Genomic DNA, 21,292 nt, shown 5'->3' on the forward strand with positions numbered 1-21,292 from the left:
TAACTTATGCCCAAATAATATTTATTTATTTATTTATTTATTTGTTTATTTTTTTAAATAAATTTCTTTAACTTATCTTATTCCTAGTTAACGTTTTTGGGGTGTTACAGACAAGCAACGGTTAAGTGTGGGGATGTGATGGGTGGTCCATAGGACAACCCTTAATGGTGTTAAATGACAAGTTAATCCCTCATTTAATCATGTAATTGTCTTGAATTAGATGACTACAGTTGTTTATGTTTCAGGTACATTCGGAGCTTAAAAGTGTGGAAATGAAGCTTCGGAATAGGCGCGGTTGGATTAGAGATTGAAAGATGGAGCATACATGAAGAAAATAATTTATTAGAACTGAAGAATTAAGAAGATAGCATGATAGAGGACGGAATTACGAGAACGGATGTAACATCCTAAAATTTCCATAATTTATTAGAATAATAGTTATTGAAAAATATTGCTAAAAAAAAGAGTTGTCTAAAGAAATGTTGAAATAATAAACTTTTGTTTCAAAGAGCAAATAGCCAAACTACAGTTTTGTTGCAAAAGAAGAGAAATGATTTAAAAGGGACTAGTTATGTAATTCTTGCAAAAGGTCTAATTAGGTGTAAAACTCCAGAGGTTTGCACGTATTGCTCATATCAGTGTGTGTATGTGAAAGAGATGACCAACAGGGGTAAAAGGAAAAAGAAGGAAAGGCTAGAGCAAAAATCTTGTAATTGGAAGTGAATCAATGGTTTAGGGCTTGAAAATTTTCTATGTGGTGAAGAAGCACAACAGGTACGAATTTCTATACCTTAAAACCCTAGAAAAATCATATGTGGAAGTTAATCCTTGTTGAAATACTTATAAAATCTGAATTTTATGATAAGAATGAGTTATTTATGTTTCCTTCATGGTTTCATAATAACACAAGTTAGGCTTCGTATTACAAGATCAATAAGTGCATAAATCTGAGCTCTTTGACTTGATATAGATGCTGATGGGTTACACTTACCTTCTTAATGCATAATCAAGGTTGAAATTACTAAGATAAGATTATGGTTTCGTATGAGTTTCTTGAGTTCATGATGAAATTAGATGTGATGATGATTTTAAGACCATAATGCTAGTTATTAACTAGTGATTTTATTACTTAGTCCTATTATTAGAATGCACCTTGGAAGATTTGAAATCAAAGATGAACATGGTAGTATGGTTAGAATGTATGATGTTTGATGAAATATCTAGATAAAGAATTGCATGAATATTGTGTGAAACGTGTTCATTTCATGTTGTTTTAGAACTCACATATTCACCCAAATGTGTCTGACATGTTTAGGGCAATTTAATTTGGATTATAATCAAGAAAAAGAAGCTACATATTAGGGTTGGGCCGATTTTGGGGAAGAAACAAAGTGCTGAAATTCGCAGCTTTTACTCAGGTTTTAGGCGAACTTCTAAAAATCATATAAAATCAACCGTTTATCCGATTGGGGTGTTTTATATATCTACGTAAAGCTTGTTGAGTGCACTTTTACTGTTTTTGATCATATGAAGTAAACATGGATCCTAAAAGGGGTAGAAAATGGAAACAAAAGGCTGTGCAGAAACTTTCGAAAAGCTGCAATTTAGGGCAATTGCTTTAAGGATAATTTTGATAAAAAGTTGAGTTAAATATGAGTATATTGCTAGTAAATGATCGATGAAGCCTATTGAAATGTGTTTGAATAGTTAAAAAAGAGTTTGGGGGATAAACATAATAATTTAGGCGAGTTTCCTTTCAAACGGGTCAGTGGATAAAAAGATGATAAGCTGGGAATTCATCCAACCTTGCTGTTAGAATGTTAGCATAAAAACTAACATATAACACAGTTATGTTTAAGGGTGCTTACATATGTATTAAGTCAAACAGACCCAAGTATGATGAGATGGAATTGTATATCAATGAGTTACAAGAGTAAATTGCCATTTTAGTCCTTGAGTTTTGTCCAAATTTGCCATTTTAATCCAAATAGTTTTTTTTTGCCTCTGGGTCCCTGACTTTTCCCTTTTGTTGTCATTTTGATCACATACACTAACTCCATCCAAAAACTCCATCTTTAACCAGGGGTATTTTGGGGATTTTCATTTTAAATGTTTTCAATTTCCATTTTGATCCAATTCCAAAAAATCAACAAAAATTCCAAAAAATAATAAAAATTCCAAAAAATAATAAAAATTCTAAAAAATCATAAAAATTCTAAAAAATCCAAAAAATCCGTTTCGGCGCGAACCGTTTCGAACCCGAACCGTTTCAAGCTGAACCGTTTCGATGCGAACCGTTTCGACCCGTACCGTTTCGACCCGAACCGTTTCGAGCTGAACCGTTTCGAGGCGAACCGTTTCGACCCGAACCGTTTCGAGCTGAACCGTTTCGACGCGAACCGTTTCGAGCCGTACCGTTTCGACGCGAACCGTTTCGACGCGAACCGTTTCGAGCCGTACCGTTTCGACGCGAACCGTTTCGACGCGAACCGTTTCGACGCGAACCGTTTAGAGCTGAACTGTTTCGAACCGAACCGTTTCTAGCTGAACCGTTTCGAACCGAACCGTTTCGAACTGAACCGTTTCAACGCGAACCGTTTCGACGCGAACCGTTTCGACCCGTACCGTTTCGACCCGAACCGTTTCGAGCTGAATCGTTTCGACGCGAATCGTTTCGAACCGTACCGTTTCGATGCGAACCGTTTCGAACCGAACCGTTTCGACCCGAACCGTCGAAACGGTTCAGCTCGAAACGGTTCGGTTCGAAAAGGCACGGCTCGGTTCGAAACGGTACGGCTTGAAACAGTTCGGCTTCGAAACGGTACGAGTTGAAACGGTTCGGCTTGAAACGGTTCGGCTTCGAAACGGTACGGGTCGAAATGGTTCAGCTGAAACGGTACGGGTCGAAACGGTTCGCGTCGAAACGGTACGGGTCGAAACGGTTCGCGTCGAAACGGTTGCGCCGAAACGGATTTTTTAGAATTTTTATGATTTTTTAGAATTTTTATTATTTTTTAGAATTTTTTGATTTTTTGGAATTTTTTTGATTTTTTGGAATTGGATCAAAATGGCAATTGAAAACATTTAAAATGAAAATCCCCAAAATACCCCTGGTTAAAGATGGAGTTTTTGGATGGAGTTAGTGTATGTGATCAAAATGGCAACAAAAGGGAAAAGTCAGGGATCCAGAGGCAAAAAAAAAAAAAAACTATTTGGACTAAAATGGCAAATTTGGACAAAACTCAGGGACTAAAATAGCAATTTACTCTTATTTTTTAGAATTTTTTGATTTTTTGGAATTTTTTTGATTTTTTGGAATTGGATCAAAATGGCAATTGAAAACATTTAAAATGAAAATCCCCAAAATACCCCTGGTTAAAGATGGAGTTTTTGGATGGAGTTAGTGTATGTGATCAAAATGGCAATAAAAGGGAAAAGTCAGGGATCCAGAGGCAAAAAAAACTATTTGGACTAAAATGGACTAAAATGGCAAATTTGGACAAAACTCAGGGACTAAAATAGCAATTTACTCGAGTTACAAATTTGACATGTTATGGGTTTGACTTCAGGAAGTCAATGGCTCGGTGGAGGAACTCAAGATCGGATCAATCCTACGGCAAAGGTGACCATTTAATATTCTACATAAAAAAAATATATAATTATGATATGAAGTGTAAATAGCTTGACTATTTCGTGGTATTATGTATAAATTGGACCAATTCATGGCTATGTAATATGATTATTTATTTGATCATGTTGCAAGTTCTTACATGGACATAAGGCGGGAGTATATAAATTCAATATCAATTGCTTTTATCAACTGATGAAATGATATTTCTTAGAATGTGCTTTATTGGCTATCCCATTGATATGACTGAAGAGTGATGGTCTTGTTTATAGCTTTGCAACGTGTAGCTAATAAAATGAATCGAACAAGTTATAAACTTGCATCACTTGCAAATAAGAAGATGTTAAGGTATGCATATATAATGTTGGGATAAAGATGCATAAAAAGGTAATTTATTGATGTTGAGCTAGTAAGAAGTTATAAAATGGTTTGTATATATTAATATGTATGATTTATGATTAAAATGTAAAATTAGAACTTATTAATTATCTTTGAAGGTTGGTAATGCGGAGATATTGAAGTGTCTATAGGTTGTATGAGGTCAGAACATGTCGTAAAAATTGGAAAATGGTGAAATGGTGTTGAAGGGGATGTATGCTATGCCCCTCCCAGTGTAAGCTACGGTGGATATCGAATGCTTACGCCAAAATATTTTGTGATACGCTAAACCCTATGTCGTGTCAACTTCTCCGACTAGTTTTGATGCGAACCTTATTACCATGTTTCTAATATATTATCTTACTAATGTGTGGTGCTTTTATGCCCCAGGTAAAGTCCATGTTGTGAGGGCTCAAAAATGTACATAAGGTCATCGGTCAAGTCTCGAGAATCGGGTGAACACACACATTAACTCTTGGTCGTTGTTGCGAAGCATTATGATAGACCAGCTTTCGTATATTTCTTAAAGTCTTTGAATAATCATCTACCAATTGTGTGAATATTGTTGGTGGTTTTTATTGTAGGATCGTGTTTTGACCCGAACGAGTCTATCAGAGGAGTTTTGATCAGATACAGGTGCGGAAAACAAGTACCTGACGTAGAAACCGCTAGATATTCTCTTAAATCACTTTTTTGATTGATTTGACAGCATTTACATTCAATTCTCACACCGGCAGCACTTCGGTATGGAAAATCAGATCGTTACAAATGAGATCCGCTTATGGGTATATATAGTACAGGTAGGTCCCCACATACGGACATGTCCGTATAAGCGGACCTGACAAATAAGCGGACCTACTATGTCCTTATAAGCGGACCTGACACATAAGCGGACCTACTATGTCCGAATAAGCGGACCTACCAGTTTAAACCTATATGCCATCCTATTTTCTCGTAAAACGCGCCCTAATCTATACAATACATTGTATAACATGATCGAAGACGAAATCAACAGATGTAGTGCACCAACAGACTCCCCCTCAGATGTTGATGGAGTCGACTATCGAGTCACAACAATGCTGTGTCTTTACATCTTCAGTCTTGATCAGTCTCTTGGCTTTTCTTTCTCTTTATCTTCAGACTTCCCCTCTCGATTTACTGGTATTCCTTTGTTCTTCAGTAACATCTTCAGGATCGTTGTCTGTCTTTTCATCTAACAGCTTCTCATCTTATCCTGCAAATTCTCTACCCAAAACATAAGTTTTACAATTTTAGAATAAAGATGTATGCACTAAAACAAACTCTTCCTCAAACCAAAACTGAAACTTTATCAGTGACAATATTGATGAACCACTTGAAAGGTTAAATTATGAAAACATTTAATTCCAAACAAACACTCCCCCTTAAATATTGCTCATCATGTTTAGCACTCGGAATTTTGAAAATCAGCTTTCCAGTATCAGTTGTCGAAAATCTTTTTGACTTTTGCAAAAGTTTATGCTAAAACACACTGAAAATCTTTTTGGATTTTGAAATAAAGAAACATGAAATGCAGTAAAAAAATATTTACAAACAATATTTTTGTGAGTTCGTGTAAGAGGATGATATCAGTTTATGAGACAAGTCACCAACACCGTTAAGCTTCATTTCATTTTAAGTTCTAAACAATTCACTTAGATTGTCAATATATCTGTCCACTTAAATTTTCACACAAAGTTCAACTGATCCGAGATACAATATTAATGTCTTAAGAACTTAAACTTATCCGTGTGTCCCACTACTTGAATATACTCCCGTATCCAGATCCCAATATTCAGTCTTACAGGTGAGTATACCACAGATGATATCTGTTCAGGGGTTAAATGCGAGGGCCGTGAGAGCTCAGGTCGATACTTCCGTATACGCAGAGAGATGACGGCTTCGACTTTTCGGTGTGTCCCCTTTAGATGATCTTTTAATTTCAATAGCAGCGACTATCAATTTTATTGTTTCATCAGCTTGCTGAGGGCGGCGCTTATGTTTCAAAGCGTTTGCGGAAAGCATTATCCGGAGACTAGGTCAGTACTTCCATACAACAGAAGTCCCGGGATAATACCCCAGATATCACTGAGCATAAAGACCTAGTATCTCAGAATAAGGGACCTTTCAAACAAGATTTCAGGGGTTACCTATATATCCAAGTAGTTTTGTTAACCCACAGAATAAGCAAGTTTGAATTTTAAGTTTATATCTCGTCACAATATACTAAATGTGCAAAAACCTACTGGCATATCCGCAGTGAGATTGTTTATCACATTTTTACTATACATTTCTTTAGCATGTTGTGACAGTCCACTGATGTACTATCATTTCCTCTTTTCACAACGAAACTCATTTTGAATTTTCTAATGTTTTTGACTATTTCAAATTTTCTAATGTTTTTGGATTTTCTGAAATATCTACTCCCCCTAAAATGCAAACACATTAAAGAAATTTGAAAACTATCTAAGCTCTTGACCTATTTGAAGAAAATTCAAAACAAACTGTACAGAAACATGACAATTGATATCTAATCGCTTCAATTCGCCATTCACTAGGCGTAAACAATCAGAACTCCCCCTTTCACAAACCATTTTCTCATTTAGATTTCAAAACACTTAAGTTTGTTTTAATCAAAATAATTTTTTCCGGAAAATGTGTTTGTTTTTACCACTTGGTTAAGTACGGGGATATGGTTCATCATCTTGTCAGTTTTATCAAATGTAGTAAATCAAGTACAACTCAATGTCCCTGATTTACCGTTTTGCAATCAAGCAACCTGTACCACTTGTAAAAATCATCAAACAATACTACTTGTAGGAATGACACCTCTACACAAACCATTTTACCAATCAGAATGCCGATTCCTGCTTCGCACTTACCAACCTGGAAGCTCCGGCGTAGTCATTCAACCTGTAAAGTTTTAACAATTTTACGAATTTTTCATACAAATTCATAATACATGAATGATGCCGATTCCTGATCCACGATTACAAACTTGGAATCTCCGGCAAGTCAGGTTTTTTCAAGCAAAGAAAATGTCCACCCAAGCCTGACCAGCCTTGGGTGATTTCAATTCGGATTTAGTTGGGGTGTAAGTTGCTTTCTTTGTAGCGTAAAAGTCTTTTACCCCTTTCACCTTCCCATCAACCATTTTTTCGAAAATCTTCTTAACTTTCCCATTAAATGCTTTCTCAATATCAAAATTATCCTTTTCAGAATAATCCTAATTTGAGATTTCAGTCTTTCCAACTTTCCTTTTAAAATTCTCAGTCCTCAATGGTGGAAAGTTCTCGTCATCCATTGAAGGAACTGAGGTTTCATCACTCTCATCAAACTATGGCTCCTCTGATTTTGTGGAATCAGATTCATCCCCAGATTTTACCTCAGATTTCTTAACAACCCATTTTTGGTTGTCAAGTTTTACACTTCGCTTGTAAAATCTCTTCGAACATTCACCAACTTCAAATGTAGAATTTTTGAAAACTTTAAATTTTTCAGTTGGTGGTTTGGTTTTATCAACAACAACTTCTTTGAGTTTTCCAGAAACTCCCTGTTTAGTGTTTGTCGCTTTCGGACAGTTCCATGCAATGTGACCAGCTTCATTGCATCGGAAACAGGTTCTTGTTTCTTTCTTCACATAAGCTCCATTCTTTCTCTTCTCGGCAAGAAATCCTTGATTTGTTTGTTTCCAGAATGAGCTTTTTGCTTCCTCTTCCGAGCTTGTTCCTGAAACAAATTTTGTATTTTTAGAAAATTTTTCATTTTTATAGTTTTCTGATGGAGTAAAACCAAGTCCTTTCTTTTTGTACTACGATTTTGGTTTGGTTTCTTTTGAAAACCCGAACCAGAATTGTAACCTTTTTTCTTGCTTAATCGTTGTTGAACTCTTGAGGTGTAAAATTTAGGTTTTACAATAAGATTTTCATCTTTTATTTCAGAAATATTAATTTATGTTAGTTTGAAAACCTTTTTGATCATTTCTGGTTTAACACCTCTTATTGGAAATTCTTTATCAAAATATAATTTGTCAGAACCATTCAAAGTATATGCAACTTCAAACGTTTCGTCATTCAAATTAGATTTTGACAATAAAAACTCTTTACTGTAAGCCCGTTTTCCCGACGATTTTGAACTCTTATCGGACGAACTCGAACTCCCAACTGACTGAAACGAACTTTCGGACTCGGACTTTGACTCTGACTCCTCATCCTTATCCAACACCTGATCGACCACTCGTTTTATCAGTTCGGACTCATGATCTGTGTCGGACGCTGTGAACGTGACGTCAATATTGTCTGGTAAAACATCGGTTATCTCGGATTCTAACTTAATATTGACCGCCTGTGTTAGTTCTTCCTCGTTAGGTTTTCTAGGCGAGTACCCTTCCCAAATCGGAGGCGGACACTTATTATAACAGACACCCTGTTTCTTACCAGTATCCTTTCTCTTCTTTGGTTGTTCATCTTTAAATGCCTCAAAACCTTCAACTGTTGGATAAATTCTGTCGATTATGTAGTCACAACCTTTGTAACTTTGCAGCAATCTTCTGATTCTTTCATTCTCAGCTGCTTCACTATCCAACTCTTTCTTCAACTTTGCACATTCTACTATGTACATGTTGATCTCTTTCTGCTTTGTCATCATGGTAGCATTCAACATCTTCAAAGCTTTCTCTCGTTCAGAGTTAGTCTTTTCCAGACTATTCACATGCCTGTTCAATACATCATATGACCTTTTCAAATTCTTTACATCAAACAACAATTGTTCTTTCAACTTTTCTAACTCACTAAGCCTCTCGTCTTTCTCTATACATTGTTTACAAGACTCTAAACATGTAAGACAGGGTTTTGTGACTTCAACGATCTTCTCGACTTCAACTCTCTTTTCAACTTCCACAATCTTCTCAATCACTTTGACTTCTTTCATCTCCTTTGCAGCTTTCTTCTCTTTCAGTTTCTTCAGTTTTTCTGCAAAATAAAATTCAAAACTGTCAGAAGATAAGTGAGTTTTTCCAATATTAATCTGTTCAATTTCTTCATCACTATCACTTGTTTCTGATGAACTGTTTTCAGAAGAAACAGATCCTTTATCTTCACTCTTCTCTTCATCAGATAACACTTCCATCCATTCCTTCAGCATTTCTGGCTTTCGAATAATATGTGCAATGAACGCTTTAACATTTGAATCAGCTGGAATAAACTTGTCCCAACTAAAACCTTTAGCCATTTTCTCATCATCTTGATCAATGATGCCATAATAAGCTTTCCTGTTTGCATCCTCGATCATTCTTCCATGTGCCGTTTGAGGTTCTTTTTGTTGATGCGGTTGATGAGTGATTTGCTGATAAATGGTCTTCCTATAATAATCATCTTTCCCAGACGATTCCTTTTCTCCTCTTGGCTGCTGATTCTTGCACTCTCTTTTAAAGTGACCTTTCTCCCTGCAACGAAAACAAACAACTTTAGATTTATCAAATCCTAAGTTAGAAAGGTTTGCATCCAAGAAATCAGTTCTCCCTGTAATCAACCTAAACTTTTCAGCTCTCCTCAAAACACTCGCCAACGCCCACTTGATGTCCATCAATTCTAGCTCCTCTGCATCGATCTGGTCATAATCTTCTTTTGTCAGCATTGGATTGCCAATTCTTCCGGCAATCAACCCTTCATAAGACTCTAATGCAGTGACCAGTAACCACATATGACTCTTTACAATTTCTTCAGTATAATTCTGTCCGTTTTGAAGATGTAGAGCCACATTGCATTGTAACAAATAACCATTTCCAACTGATGTATTTTGAGCACTTGGAGGATTTACCGTTGAGAACCCACTAGTATTGACTGATTCTTGACTGCTAGGCGGAGACTGATTTCCAGCACTAAAAGCAGTTTGTATCTTTGGACTGGCTTCAGCAGTTTGAACATTTCCTTTATAGTACAATTTGATATCTTGTTGATGAGTAGAACTGTTCATTCTGGCAATCGTCTGCTACTCCAGATCTTGTGCCTCCAGTTTCTCAATAAAATGTGCAATCGATAGCCTGCTAAACTGTCCGGAATTCTTCAATATCATCAGATATGTGCCCCATTCCTTTTGCGGTAATGCATCAGCAAGCTTTTCAACCCATTCAGCTGGAGTCTTTGTAATTTTCAACTGTGACATGGTGCGAACAAGATGACAGTATCTTTTAATAAGAGTCTTCGTTGTTTCACCAGGCATACAAGTAAACAATTCAAACTCTTTCTTTAGTAAAGCTGCTTTACTCTGTAGCATCTCCGTACTTCCCTCAAACTTCTTCTTAAGAGCTTCCCAGATAGAGTACGCATTGTCATCATGTTGAAGCAACACAAATATATCCTCCTTTACTGCTTGCTGTAACAGATTGATCATCATTTTTTCACCTTTATAACTTTCCCTCTCTTGATCAGTAAATTCAGAAATGATTTTATCGACTCTCATAGCGCTTTGTGGTCTAACATATTCAGTTTCGATACTCTCCCAAGCTTTTAGATGATTCACCTGCACCCAATTCTCGAAACGTTTCTTCCATCCGTGATAATCTTCAATTCCCATCAGTTTCGGGGGTTTTTGCATCGTTCCGGTTTCATTTTCCATTGTCATGTTCTTAGCAATGTCGGATGGACTAGCAGGGGTTGTAGCAAACGCGTTGTAAAACTCAGTATCCATGTTTCAGACTTGTATCTCCTGATGATCTCGAATTACCTGACGTAGCACAAACAAACAAAACACGATCAGTTTAATCACTTATCAATTAACTGAAACAAACTGATACTCCGTGCGAACTGAATCACTTGAACTGATGAATCTTTTGTGCGAACTGAGGATTGACAAACTGTGCGGATTGAACTTGATATGAACTGAGATTTAAATTGTCAAATCGTACGAAGTGCTATGACCCGGATCAATATTCGAACAATCCTGACAAAACCACACGACCTGAACGAGTTTGAATTCAAACGGAATGAACCACCTCTCTTGTGAACTGGAATCGAATTCAAACAGTGTGACACAGAATTCACTTTCAACCTTCCTTGACAAATTTAAGAACCAGTTTCAAAATCTGACAATCTGTTATGCTTTGAACTTGGGCCGTGAATCACAAACTCTGTTAACTGGGCTTAAATCAACACAACCAAATTTTTTAGACAAACATCAATCTTTAAAACACTATTAGTAAATGTCTTTTAAAAACATTTAAAGTCTGATAGGACCAAATTTTTAATGCAAGCCGCTTTTCTCAAATGAATGTTATGGCCGACAATTATTGTTCACATGGGCCGACAATTATGAACACACATTTAAAAAAAAAAAACATTCATTGGACCTTTTATATAATTGTGGCCGACAACAGTCTTAATACTGATGATGACGACAGTTAAGCGAAACTGTTATGTATTTATGAACGAACCTACTTATGTTCCTAAGAGCGAACCTACGTATTAACCAATCGAGCGAACCTGAAAATTTTGTCCAATAAGCGAACCTGTTATGACACTATAAGCGGACCACAATAGTTACCCTATGAGCGAACCTCAACAGTTAATCTCTATGAGCGAATCTCTTAATTGACTAATAAGCGAACCAAGATTGTTGTTTGAAGCGGACCTATTATGTTATTTGGAGCGAACCTTCTCAAAAAGTGTCTAAAAAGCGGACTTTAACTAAAATTTGGAGCGGATCTAACAATAATATGTCCTAAAAGCGAATCTGATTACAATTTGGAGCGGACCTGTGATTTGTTATACGAACGGACCATATTCGGAACAAGTTTTGACCAATTTTTACTTTGAATTTCAGCCTCAAACTTTCAGGGATTTGACAATGATCAGTAACACACAATCTGTGAAATTTTGAGCGAATTCCGACCGTAAAATCTCGTTCTGACGAAGAAAGAAGGTGTAGAAGTAAGAATATGTGATGAAATCCAGCAAATCTATGTAGAACTCCTCCTCCTGAAGCTCTGATCCCACTTGTAGGATCGTGTTTTGACCCGAACGAGTCTATCAGAGGAGTTTTGATCAGATACAGGTGCGGAAAACAAGTACCTGACGTAGAAACAGCTAGATATTCTCTTAAATCACTTTTCTGATTGATTTGACAGCATTTACATTCAATTCTCACACCGGCAGCACCTCGGTATGGAAAATCAGATCGTTACAAATGAGATCCGCTTATGGGTATATATAGCACAGGTAGGTCCCCACATACGGACATGTCCGTATAAGCGGACCTGACAAATAAGCGGACCTACTATGTCCGTATAAGCGGACCTGACACATAAGCGGACCTACTATGTCCGAATAAGCGGACCTACCAGTTTAAACCTATATGCCATCCTATTTTCTCGTAAAACGCGCCCTAATCTATACAATACATTGTATAACATGATCGAAGACGAAATCAACAGATGTAGTGCACCAACATTTATATTAGATTTTTATTTAAATAATCAATTGATCGTTATATAAAAAAAAATTGGGACCTTTTCCGCATTTAAAATATGAAATCAGGGTGTCTCAATGGAGGCGAAAACGGTGAAGAAAACGGAGTTGAAACGAAAAAGTTATGCTGAAAATAAAATTTCATGCTGAAGCCTACCGTAACTTACGGTAGACCCCAACATTTTTCGTCCACCGTAAGGCAGTAGAGACCCACCGTAACACTTTTTGGTCCACCGTAACTTACGGTGGTACCATAATTTACGGTGGAGATGACGGAGAAATGTGTAACTGCCCTATTTTATGATGTTTTATTGTGTCTTTTCAAAGGAATCATTCTCATTCGGTTACCAGCAGTCTAGGGGCGATTTTTGGGTGTTCTTGAGAGCTTGAAACAATTTCTAAACATCTTGTTAGTGTTTTTAATTCCTATGAACATTGATATGTATGTGATGATGATTGTCCAAGTCATGAGTGGCTAAACTTATGGTGATCATCCTAGGTTGAAGGTTTGTCTAAGACATTTGTGTTTTGATTCTTATTTCTAGAATAATAGACTTGCTATGATGGTTTGTTTATTATGGTGTGTTGTTTGCTTGTTCGTAAAGTGTTAATTTGTATGTTAATCTTAGTCTAAACCATACGTTCTTGGTGCCGTTGGCAATCGAGATATCATGGGCGGGATTAGGATTGGGTATTGATTAATTGGTCATCGGGTAACAACCTCGCGTTCTAGGAATCCGAGTACTTAGTTCCCTTTCATCACGACAAGTAATAACACATGAACCATGTCTATGTGGTTCTTTCTAGTTGAATATTAGCATGAATGTCAAGGCAAACCGGAAACTTAGGATGGTCATTGGTCTCTAAATTGTTTATAAACCCAATTCTCAATTCGCAATTTAATTAGTAATCTTAGTTTTAAAATCAAACAATCTAAACTCTTGAATTTTCTTTTATCGCAATTAGTTTAATCTTAGTTAACTTAGATACACTTCTAAATAACACATATTCCACAAACTCCCTGTGTTCGATACCCACTTACCGCTAGCTATTAGTAGTAATTGGATTAAATTTGATCGTGACCACGACAAGCACGTCACTTTCCAGTTATAATTACAGGGATTAAGTCTTTGCAAATCTTAAAGTTACTGGCAGCAAGTGGGGTATTGTGCACATTACTAGTGTTTTATCAGTTTAGGTGAGCGTACCTGTAACATTCCTATTTTTATATTAGAATTATAGGTTTGGTTAAATTTATTAACTACTAGTAACTAGTTTATTTTTATTCAACCAAATAGTTTTAAACACTATTTTATATAGTTGGTTGAAATATTATTCTAATTAATTGGCCTGTATAGGGGTAACCTTTCTAATAAAAAGTATATAAAAACTTATATTATTAGACGGGTAAGATTACGGGTAAGTCGACAATTAGAAATATGAAGTATTTAGATGGACCCATGAACCGTTTAATAACTAAATTATAAAAATACATTATAATTGAACCTACTCTATTTTTAATGAAACTTGGTTCAAAATGTAGATACAAATATTCTCGTTCAAATCACATATTCATTGTTTTATAAAACATTATATTTTAGAAGTTATACACGCTAAATAAGTGAAGCAGTTAAATTAATTATAATCTATATATATATATATATATATTAAATAATATGACGAAAAACTAAAGATATCAAAAGTCTAAAGGTCATGCATGAAAACTTAAATTGTAATATGCATAAACATATACGTGGCTAAATTTTTGAAAGATAAAAATATAATGTGTCATGCATGAAAACTACGTGGAAGTTAAAGGAATTAAAGGAATTTAATAAAAATTTACATGGCTGAATTATTGAAGTAACAGACTAACAAAATTCGTATAAATAGGTGATACATTCAGCCATTCTAAATCGTTCAAACTTTTAACTTTTCCTTCCCACTCTCTATGCGTTCTATGATATATTTTATTATTATTATTTCACCCATAATAATAATAAAGCCCTGCTCGTTTTAAGTATTGTAACTCCCGATCACCGCTACCCTTTCCGATTGATCTGAGTCTCATAACATATGTCAGGGCTCTGCCCGACTAAGTTGTTGGGATTCTATCTCGGGACTTCGGGACAAGGTTGATTTAGGGGTACTATGCTTAACACGAGTACATTATATATTTTAATAGCCCAAAAGTTATACCCAAAATTTATACTAGGAGTCTTTCTAGTTGAAGCCTAAAGTTACACAGTGGGTCCACTCTCTTTTCTCACTGTTTTAGGGGCTGTTTGGTAGCCTCTTAATGACCATTCAGATGTTACCTCTTAATGGTTTAAAACCTGTGAATGAATAAGAAGTAACCTCAAGTCTGAATGGTTAAGAGGTAACCTCTGAATGGTAAATCATCACATGTCACATTCTTCTACCTTCTCATTGGTAAAATTCTTAATGGTTCTATTAAGATGTAGCCTCTTAATGACCATTCAGAGGCTACCAAACAGCCCCTTATTCTCTTTTTATGATTTACCCAAAACTATTATTTATTATTCTATTTTGTAAACAACTCTCATCAAAAATCATATCTATTATTTTATTTACCCAATAGGAAACCCTAGTTGAGACACCCAAGTAATCCTGCACAACTCCTAAAATTTTCATAACAATCAGAATCAGGATCAGGGCCCCTAAAACTCAGGGGGGGTATTCCCCATTGATGATTATCATCACAGTTTGTTGTCAAAATATAATTTTCAATTTCCGTCGACTCAGTAAGCCTACCCAGGAACGTGGCAACCCTATGGTGAAAGATAAGCCGTCGCGCCACGCGATGCCGCCCAGGCAACCCCTCGCGACACGCGAGGTGGTCGATTTTCCAGCTATAAATAGTAGGCTGTGGGACTTGATTTCTGGAGTTGGAACGACGGAAAATTTCGTCTTACACTCCGAGTTATAGCCGTTTTACTATGAAACACCCACAATCACGAATTCTGCTACGATACAGGGTATTAACTCGATCGCTACTACGATTCGATGTCCGATCGATTGAAACTATCCAACAGATGTTCAAGTGCTACCCACATTAGGGTTATACTTTGTCATTCGTCGTGATTTCGACTTGAATGTTTGAGTGCTGTCCAAATTCGGGCTATACTCTGTCATTCGTTGTGAATCCGCTGGATGTTTAAGTATCGCACTTTGTCATTAGTTGTGAAGGTTTTAATCTCGTGAGTTTATCGTAAATGCTGTATTAGTTATTTACCTAGTTTTGTGTGCATTATCGCTTAAATTAGGTTATCAGGCTTATCAGTAGACTAAACTCTACCCCATACACTTACAATCAAAGTAGATGCTAGTTCTCAGAAGAATCTGAATCATGAAGCTTGTTAATACTGCATGCTTATAATGTGAGTCATTCTCTTTTTATCAAACTGTTTCACAATACTCCAAATTATTTTCAGAGTTATAATTACAGTGGTTAAGTTTATGTAATCACCAAATTACAGCCGGTATGTGGGGTATTACGCACAGTACTATAGTTTTATCACTTTAGGTGGGCGAACCTAATTAGTGATACCCGTCACCATTGGGGCAGCCAATGGGGGATATGACCACAGTCACCGAAGCGAGTCGAGTGACAAATACTGTGGGTAGTTGGTTTGATATCAGAAACATTGTAATCTCTCTTAATACTGTAAATTATAACAAATGTGTCGTTTTCAGTAAAATGAATGATTCACTCAGTATTTCCCTGCTGACAAAACCTTTTTAAAACGCGTTTCAGGTAATTACAGTAGATTGGAGTAAGAATTGGATCCAGCACTGAAAGACTTCAAGAAGTGGTTTATTTTATTAATTAAATCAAATTAAGAAATATTGTTTTATGTAAATCAAATTTATCTTTATTAAAGCTACCATTTTTAAAAGATGGGTTTATCCCATCTATTTAATAAATAAAAATCCAGTGTTTTCTAAACTCTGATATTTTTCCTAACTCACAGTCCTGATGAAATTTCCACTGCAATGTTTTTCAAAATAATCACCGGTACCACTTGACTGCTCGCGGCTTCCGATTCCGGCCAGGATGGGGTCGGGGGTCGTGACAGTAAAGGTTGTGACAACTCGAGTTTCAAGGTCTCTATCTGATTTAACTTCGTATGCATTTGCTAGTGTGTTTAATAATTATTGAGGTGCAATATAAATGTATAACTGTGATATGTATTATATATGTACATATTTTACATATTTGGATTGTTTAATTATTTTAAAACATGGGACTTCACCTAACAATCCTAGCCGAAAACCCCACCATATGAAAACACCCCATCGAAAACACCCTATGGCCGAAAACACTTCATGTGTTTTCGTCCACTACCTGATCAACGAAATCACAAGTGGGCTTTGGCCCAGTGATGAGCTGTTTCAGTATTGTCTATAACCTTTACGCGAGAACTATATTTGGCAAAAAAAAAAAAAAAAACCCTAACCACCTCTCACATCCCTCCTCCCTACCCTTGAACCCGACGGCAGGAAATCTCTAACTCTCTAGGAACCGTGCTAGCCTCTAGTCTTAACAGGTTAGTATCATCTTGGTGATCAGATTGTGGTTTCGTATTTTGGATGATTGCTATTTATTATCTGCAACCGGTTATGTGTTGGACGAAGTGCTTGTGTGATGATCTACTGTTATGTGATGTTGTTGGGGACTTATTTACAGCGTATGATTAGGGATGCTGTTAATGATAATCTGATGTTATTATTAGTTGTGCTATGCCTGTAATGATGATCTTGTCATGATGGTAGGAGGTTAGATATTAGCAGATTTGGGTTATATTGCATGCATTGGCAGACTACTGAATGATAATAACAATCTGCTTATATTGATTTATGATCGAATGACTGTGTAATGTTGATGATCTTGCTTACAAATATAATATTTTCCAGCAACCTTGGTATGACTTTGTCTGCATATGTATGGTTTGTGCGATGTCAATAGTTAGGGATGTATGTGGGATAGTGAAATTATGTAATGATGTGTGCATGTGAGATGTTTGAAAGTGAAGTCAAATGGGATAAGGATCATGTATGATTGTCAGCCATCTTAGTCATGTTTGCATAAGAATTGTCAGAAGGCATGTGATGTGATGATTCATATGTATGCCACTAGTAATTGTCTTGTATGTTTAATTAATATTAGATTATGTGGTCACATGCTGTTGGTTCGAAATACACATAACCTAGGATCTATGCTAATCTGATTGAATGATAGTCTTGATTGGACAATGATTGGTAGGTTATTTGGTTTCGTGACTTGGTATGATTGTATAACTTACTGATCATTAGGGTTTTGGTAGGATGAGGTAACCGACGGAAACACAACCCCAACGAAAACACTTTGGGATTTCGTCACCCAAGTGTTTTTGCCAACCAGTGATTTCGGCCAAAATGTTTTCGGCCCAATGTCTGTAACTTGTATGTAAATCTGTTATTAACTCAGTTAGTTATTGGTTCAGTTAGTTGGCAACTCTGTTAAATATACAAACTCTGTTAAACATGTCGATTGTGTTAAGTATGTTAAGTATATGAACCTCTTCTGAGCTTGTAACCTTGATAAGTTATTGACGCTGTTAAGTTGTTAACTCTGTTAAGTTGTAAACTCTATTTAGTATAATGGTTCTATTAAGTCTGTTAACTGTGTCAATTATGTTAATATCCATGTTAGAGTAAACTGTGAAATCAAAGATGTGACGCATGAATTATGTGAACACGATTAGCTGTTTATGTGATGTATGATGTTAATTACCAAACACTTTGTGGCAATGATTTCATGCGAAACTTTATGAACGAAAACTGATTATATACACGTGCGTACTATAGGTCGTGATTGATTAATTGTGAACGTGTAACCCTTTTAGCATACCGAGCAAACCAAGGTGAGTTCACACAGCCAAGGCATGGGGTTCCCCGGGTGGGAATGGGATTGGATTATTTACTTGTACATTCTTAGCTAATGGAACTTAGTGATGTGGTCCTCTGGTGAGGAAGGGTTATTGATAAGATACGACTAGACTAGTGATACTAATTGAACTGATCTTCGCACACACGCCGGGGTTGGCTGCGATAATATGACTAATCTTCGCACACATGCCTAGGAAGGCTGCGAACTATACACTAAACTTCGCACACATGCCGGGTGGCCGCGATACAAATATACCTAGTCTAGAATACTTGGGAAACTTTCCCCTAATCTTCGCATACATGCCTAGAGGGCCGCGATACGAACTAATGCGATACATGACTTAATGAACGAACACAAGGCCTACTATACTATTACAATTACTGAACTATTAACTGTGAACTCGCTCAACTAGTTGTTGACTCTCTGCTGCATGCCTTGCAGGACCTTAGGTACATATGGAGCTTGCACAAGGAGGAGCAGGTCGTTGTGGGACATGGATCGAGGATGCCATGTTAAACATTTAAACATTTGGACTTATGATTTACTTTGGGTTTACATACTTATGCTTCCGCTACTTAAATTATGTTTTTATTAAACACCAGTTATATTGTGATGGGTTGGAATGATTACTTTTAATATTTAAATGCTATGTTCAATATGATTGGTGGTTTGATCCTGGTCAGTCACGCTCCTAAGCGGTGATACTCCGCGTGTGGAATTTTGGGGGTGTGACAGATTGGTATCAGAGCCATTGGTTATAGAGAACTTGGTTTTAATATGGGAAAAACGTTTTTATTAAAACCAGACTATAACCAGAACAGTGCTCTCAACGATCCACAACGACGCTTCGCTCCACGTGCAAGACTCGACATCCTAGGTAATAAGGTTTATGTTTATTGCCTACTTGCTAGAATTACATAGAACTTTGCTCGTGGTATGCTTAGATTACATTGCCTACTATTCGTTATTGCTTGAGAACACTTGAGTGCTTACTCTCTTCTGTCATCGCACTACTCGCGAACTATTCTCACTTGTTTTACTTTTACTATGAAGATCATGTCTGGACGTGTTAACATGACTCAAGCCCAGTTGACGGCTCTCATCGCAGAACAAGTTGCTGCGGCACTTGCAGCTGCACAAGCAGGTAGTATACCCTGCGGATATGATTCACACTAGGATTTTTAGATCCTACATTCCTAAACCAACTCTTGTGTTTAACTTTGTCCTATTCGTACACAATAGGTCAACACGCCCCGCAACCTGTCTGCACATTCAAGAACTTCATGGACTGTCGTCCAAGCACATTCAGTGGCACTGAAGGAGCAGTGGGACTCCTCCATTGGTTCGAAAAGCTCGAGTCGGTATTCGAGATGTGTGAATGCCCTGAGGCTCGCAGGGTAAAGTACGCCACTGGCACGTTGGAAGGGATTGCGCTAACCTGGTGGAATGCGCAAGTACAAATTCTAGGGCTGGCGGCTGCTAACGCCACCCCTTGGAACGATTTCAAGGAATTGATAAAAAGGGAATACTGCACACGTGATGACATCCACAAGTTGGAAGTGGAGTTTTATCATTTGAAAATGACGAGGTCGGAAATCGAAGCTTACACGAAACGGTCGAACGAACTGGCCATCTTGTGTCCAACCATGGTGGACCCTCCAATCAAGCGTATCGAATTGTACCTCAAGGGTCTAGCCTCAGAGATTCAGAGCCATGTGACATCGGCTAACCTCGACAACATCCAAGACATCCAGCGTCTTGCTCATCGACTCACCGATCAAGCAGTGGAACAGAACAAGTTGCCTAAACGCATCAGTACTACCACTCCAGCTGCTACTTCTGCTACACCCAGCGATAACAAAAGAAAGTGGGATGGGGATTCCAGTAAAGGTTCAGTCTCAGTTCAGTCTCAAGCACAGCAGCGCAAGACAAATGACTACCAGAATCCGAGTCAGCAATCATCAGGCAGTCAGGGGCAGGGTGGATATCGGGGATTTCACCCACTATGTAATAGGTGCAACAGACACCACAGTGGACGGTGTCGCAAGGAACGTTGTCAGAGATGCCTCAAGTTAGGGCATGATGCTAAAGACTGCAGGAGCTCACGACCTGCGAATCAGAATCAGCAACTCCCACCACCAGCTCCACAGAACCAACAACAGCAGCCACAGCGTGGAAAACGGGGGTGTTTCCAGTGTGGGGCATAAGGTCATTTCAAACGTGATTGCCCCCAGAATCAGTATCGCAACAACAACAATCACCAGGGCAATGGAAACAACAACAACGGGGGAAACAACAACAACAATGGCAACGAAGCTCGGGGTCGTGCTTTCGTGCTAGGTCGGGGAGACGCAAGGAATGATCCCAATGTGGTTATGGGTAAGTTTCTTCTCGACGATATTTATGTTACTGTCTTATTTGATTCGGGTGCTGATACAAGTTATATATCTTTGAAAGTTAGTCAAATGTTAAAACGTACACCAACACCCTTAACCACCAAACATGTAGTAGAATTAGCAAACGGTAAAAGTGTAGAAGCCGCACATGTAGTCAAGGGTTGTAATATTGTCTTAGCCGGTCAGACCTTCTTGATTGATCTTATTCCCATAGTTTTGGGTAGTTTCGATATCGTCATTGGTATGGATTGGTTATCCCAACATCACGCAGAGATTTTATGCAAGGAAAAGATAGTTCGCATTCCTCGTTCTGGCAAGGAACCTCTCGAAGTTCAAGGCGACAAGAGTGGTGTTGTGGTTGGCATCATCTCCTTCATGAAGGCTCAGAAATGTTTACGAAAGGGGCACACCGCCATTCTAGCACTCGTTACTGATGCATCAGCGAAGGAAAAGAAGT

General features: G+C 37.4%; 1 long non-coding RNA gene across 1 annotated transcript; it reads left to right on the plus strand.

The window, feature by feature from the left end:
- Nucleotides 1-628: 628 nt before the first annotated feature.
- Nucleotides 629-3,777, plus strand: LOC110891978. Its single transcript, XR_002565730.2, has 2 exons — nt 629-774; nt 3,570-3,777. It is a non-coding gene; the product is annotated as an uncharacterized LOC110891978 (long non-coding RNA).
- Nucleotides 3,778-21,292: the final 17,515 nt, after the last annotated feature.

The sequence above is a fragment of the Helianthus annuus genome, chromosome 11 (assembly GCF_002127325.2).
Source record: "Helianthus annuus cultivar XRQ/B chromosome 11, HanXRQr2.0-SUNRISE, whole genome shotgun sequence".
Classification (NCBI taxonomy): Eukaryota; Viridiplantae; Streptophyta; class Magnoliopsida; order Asterales; family Asteraceae; genus Helianthus; species Helianthus annuus.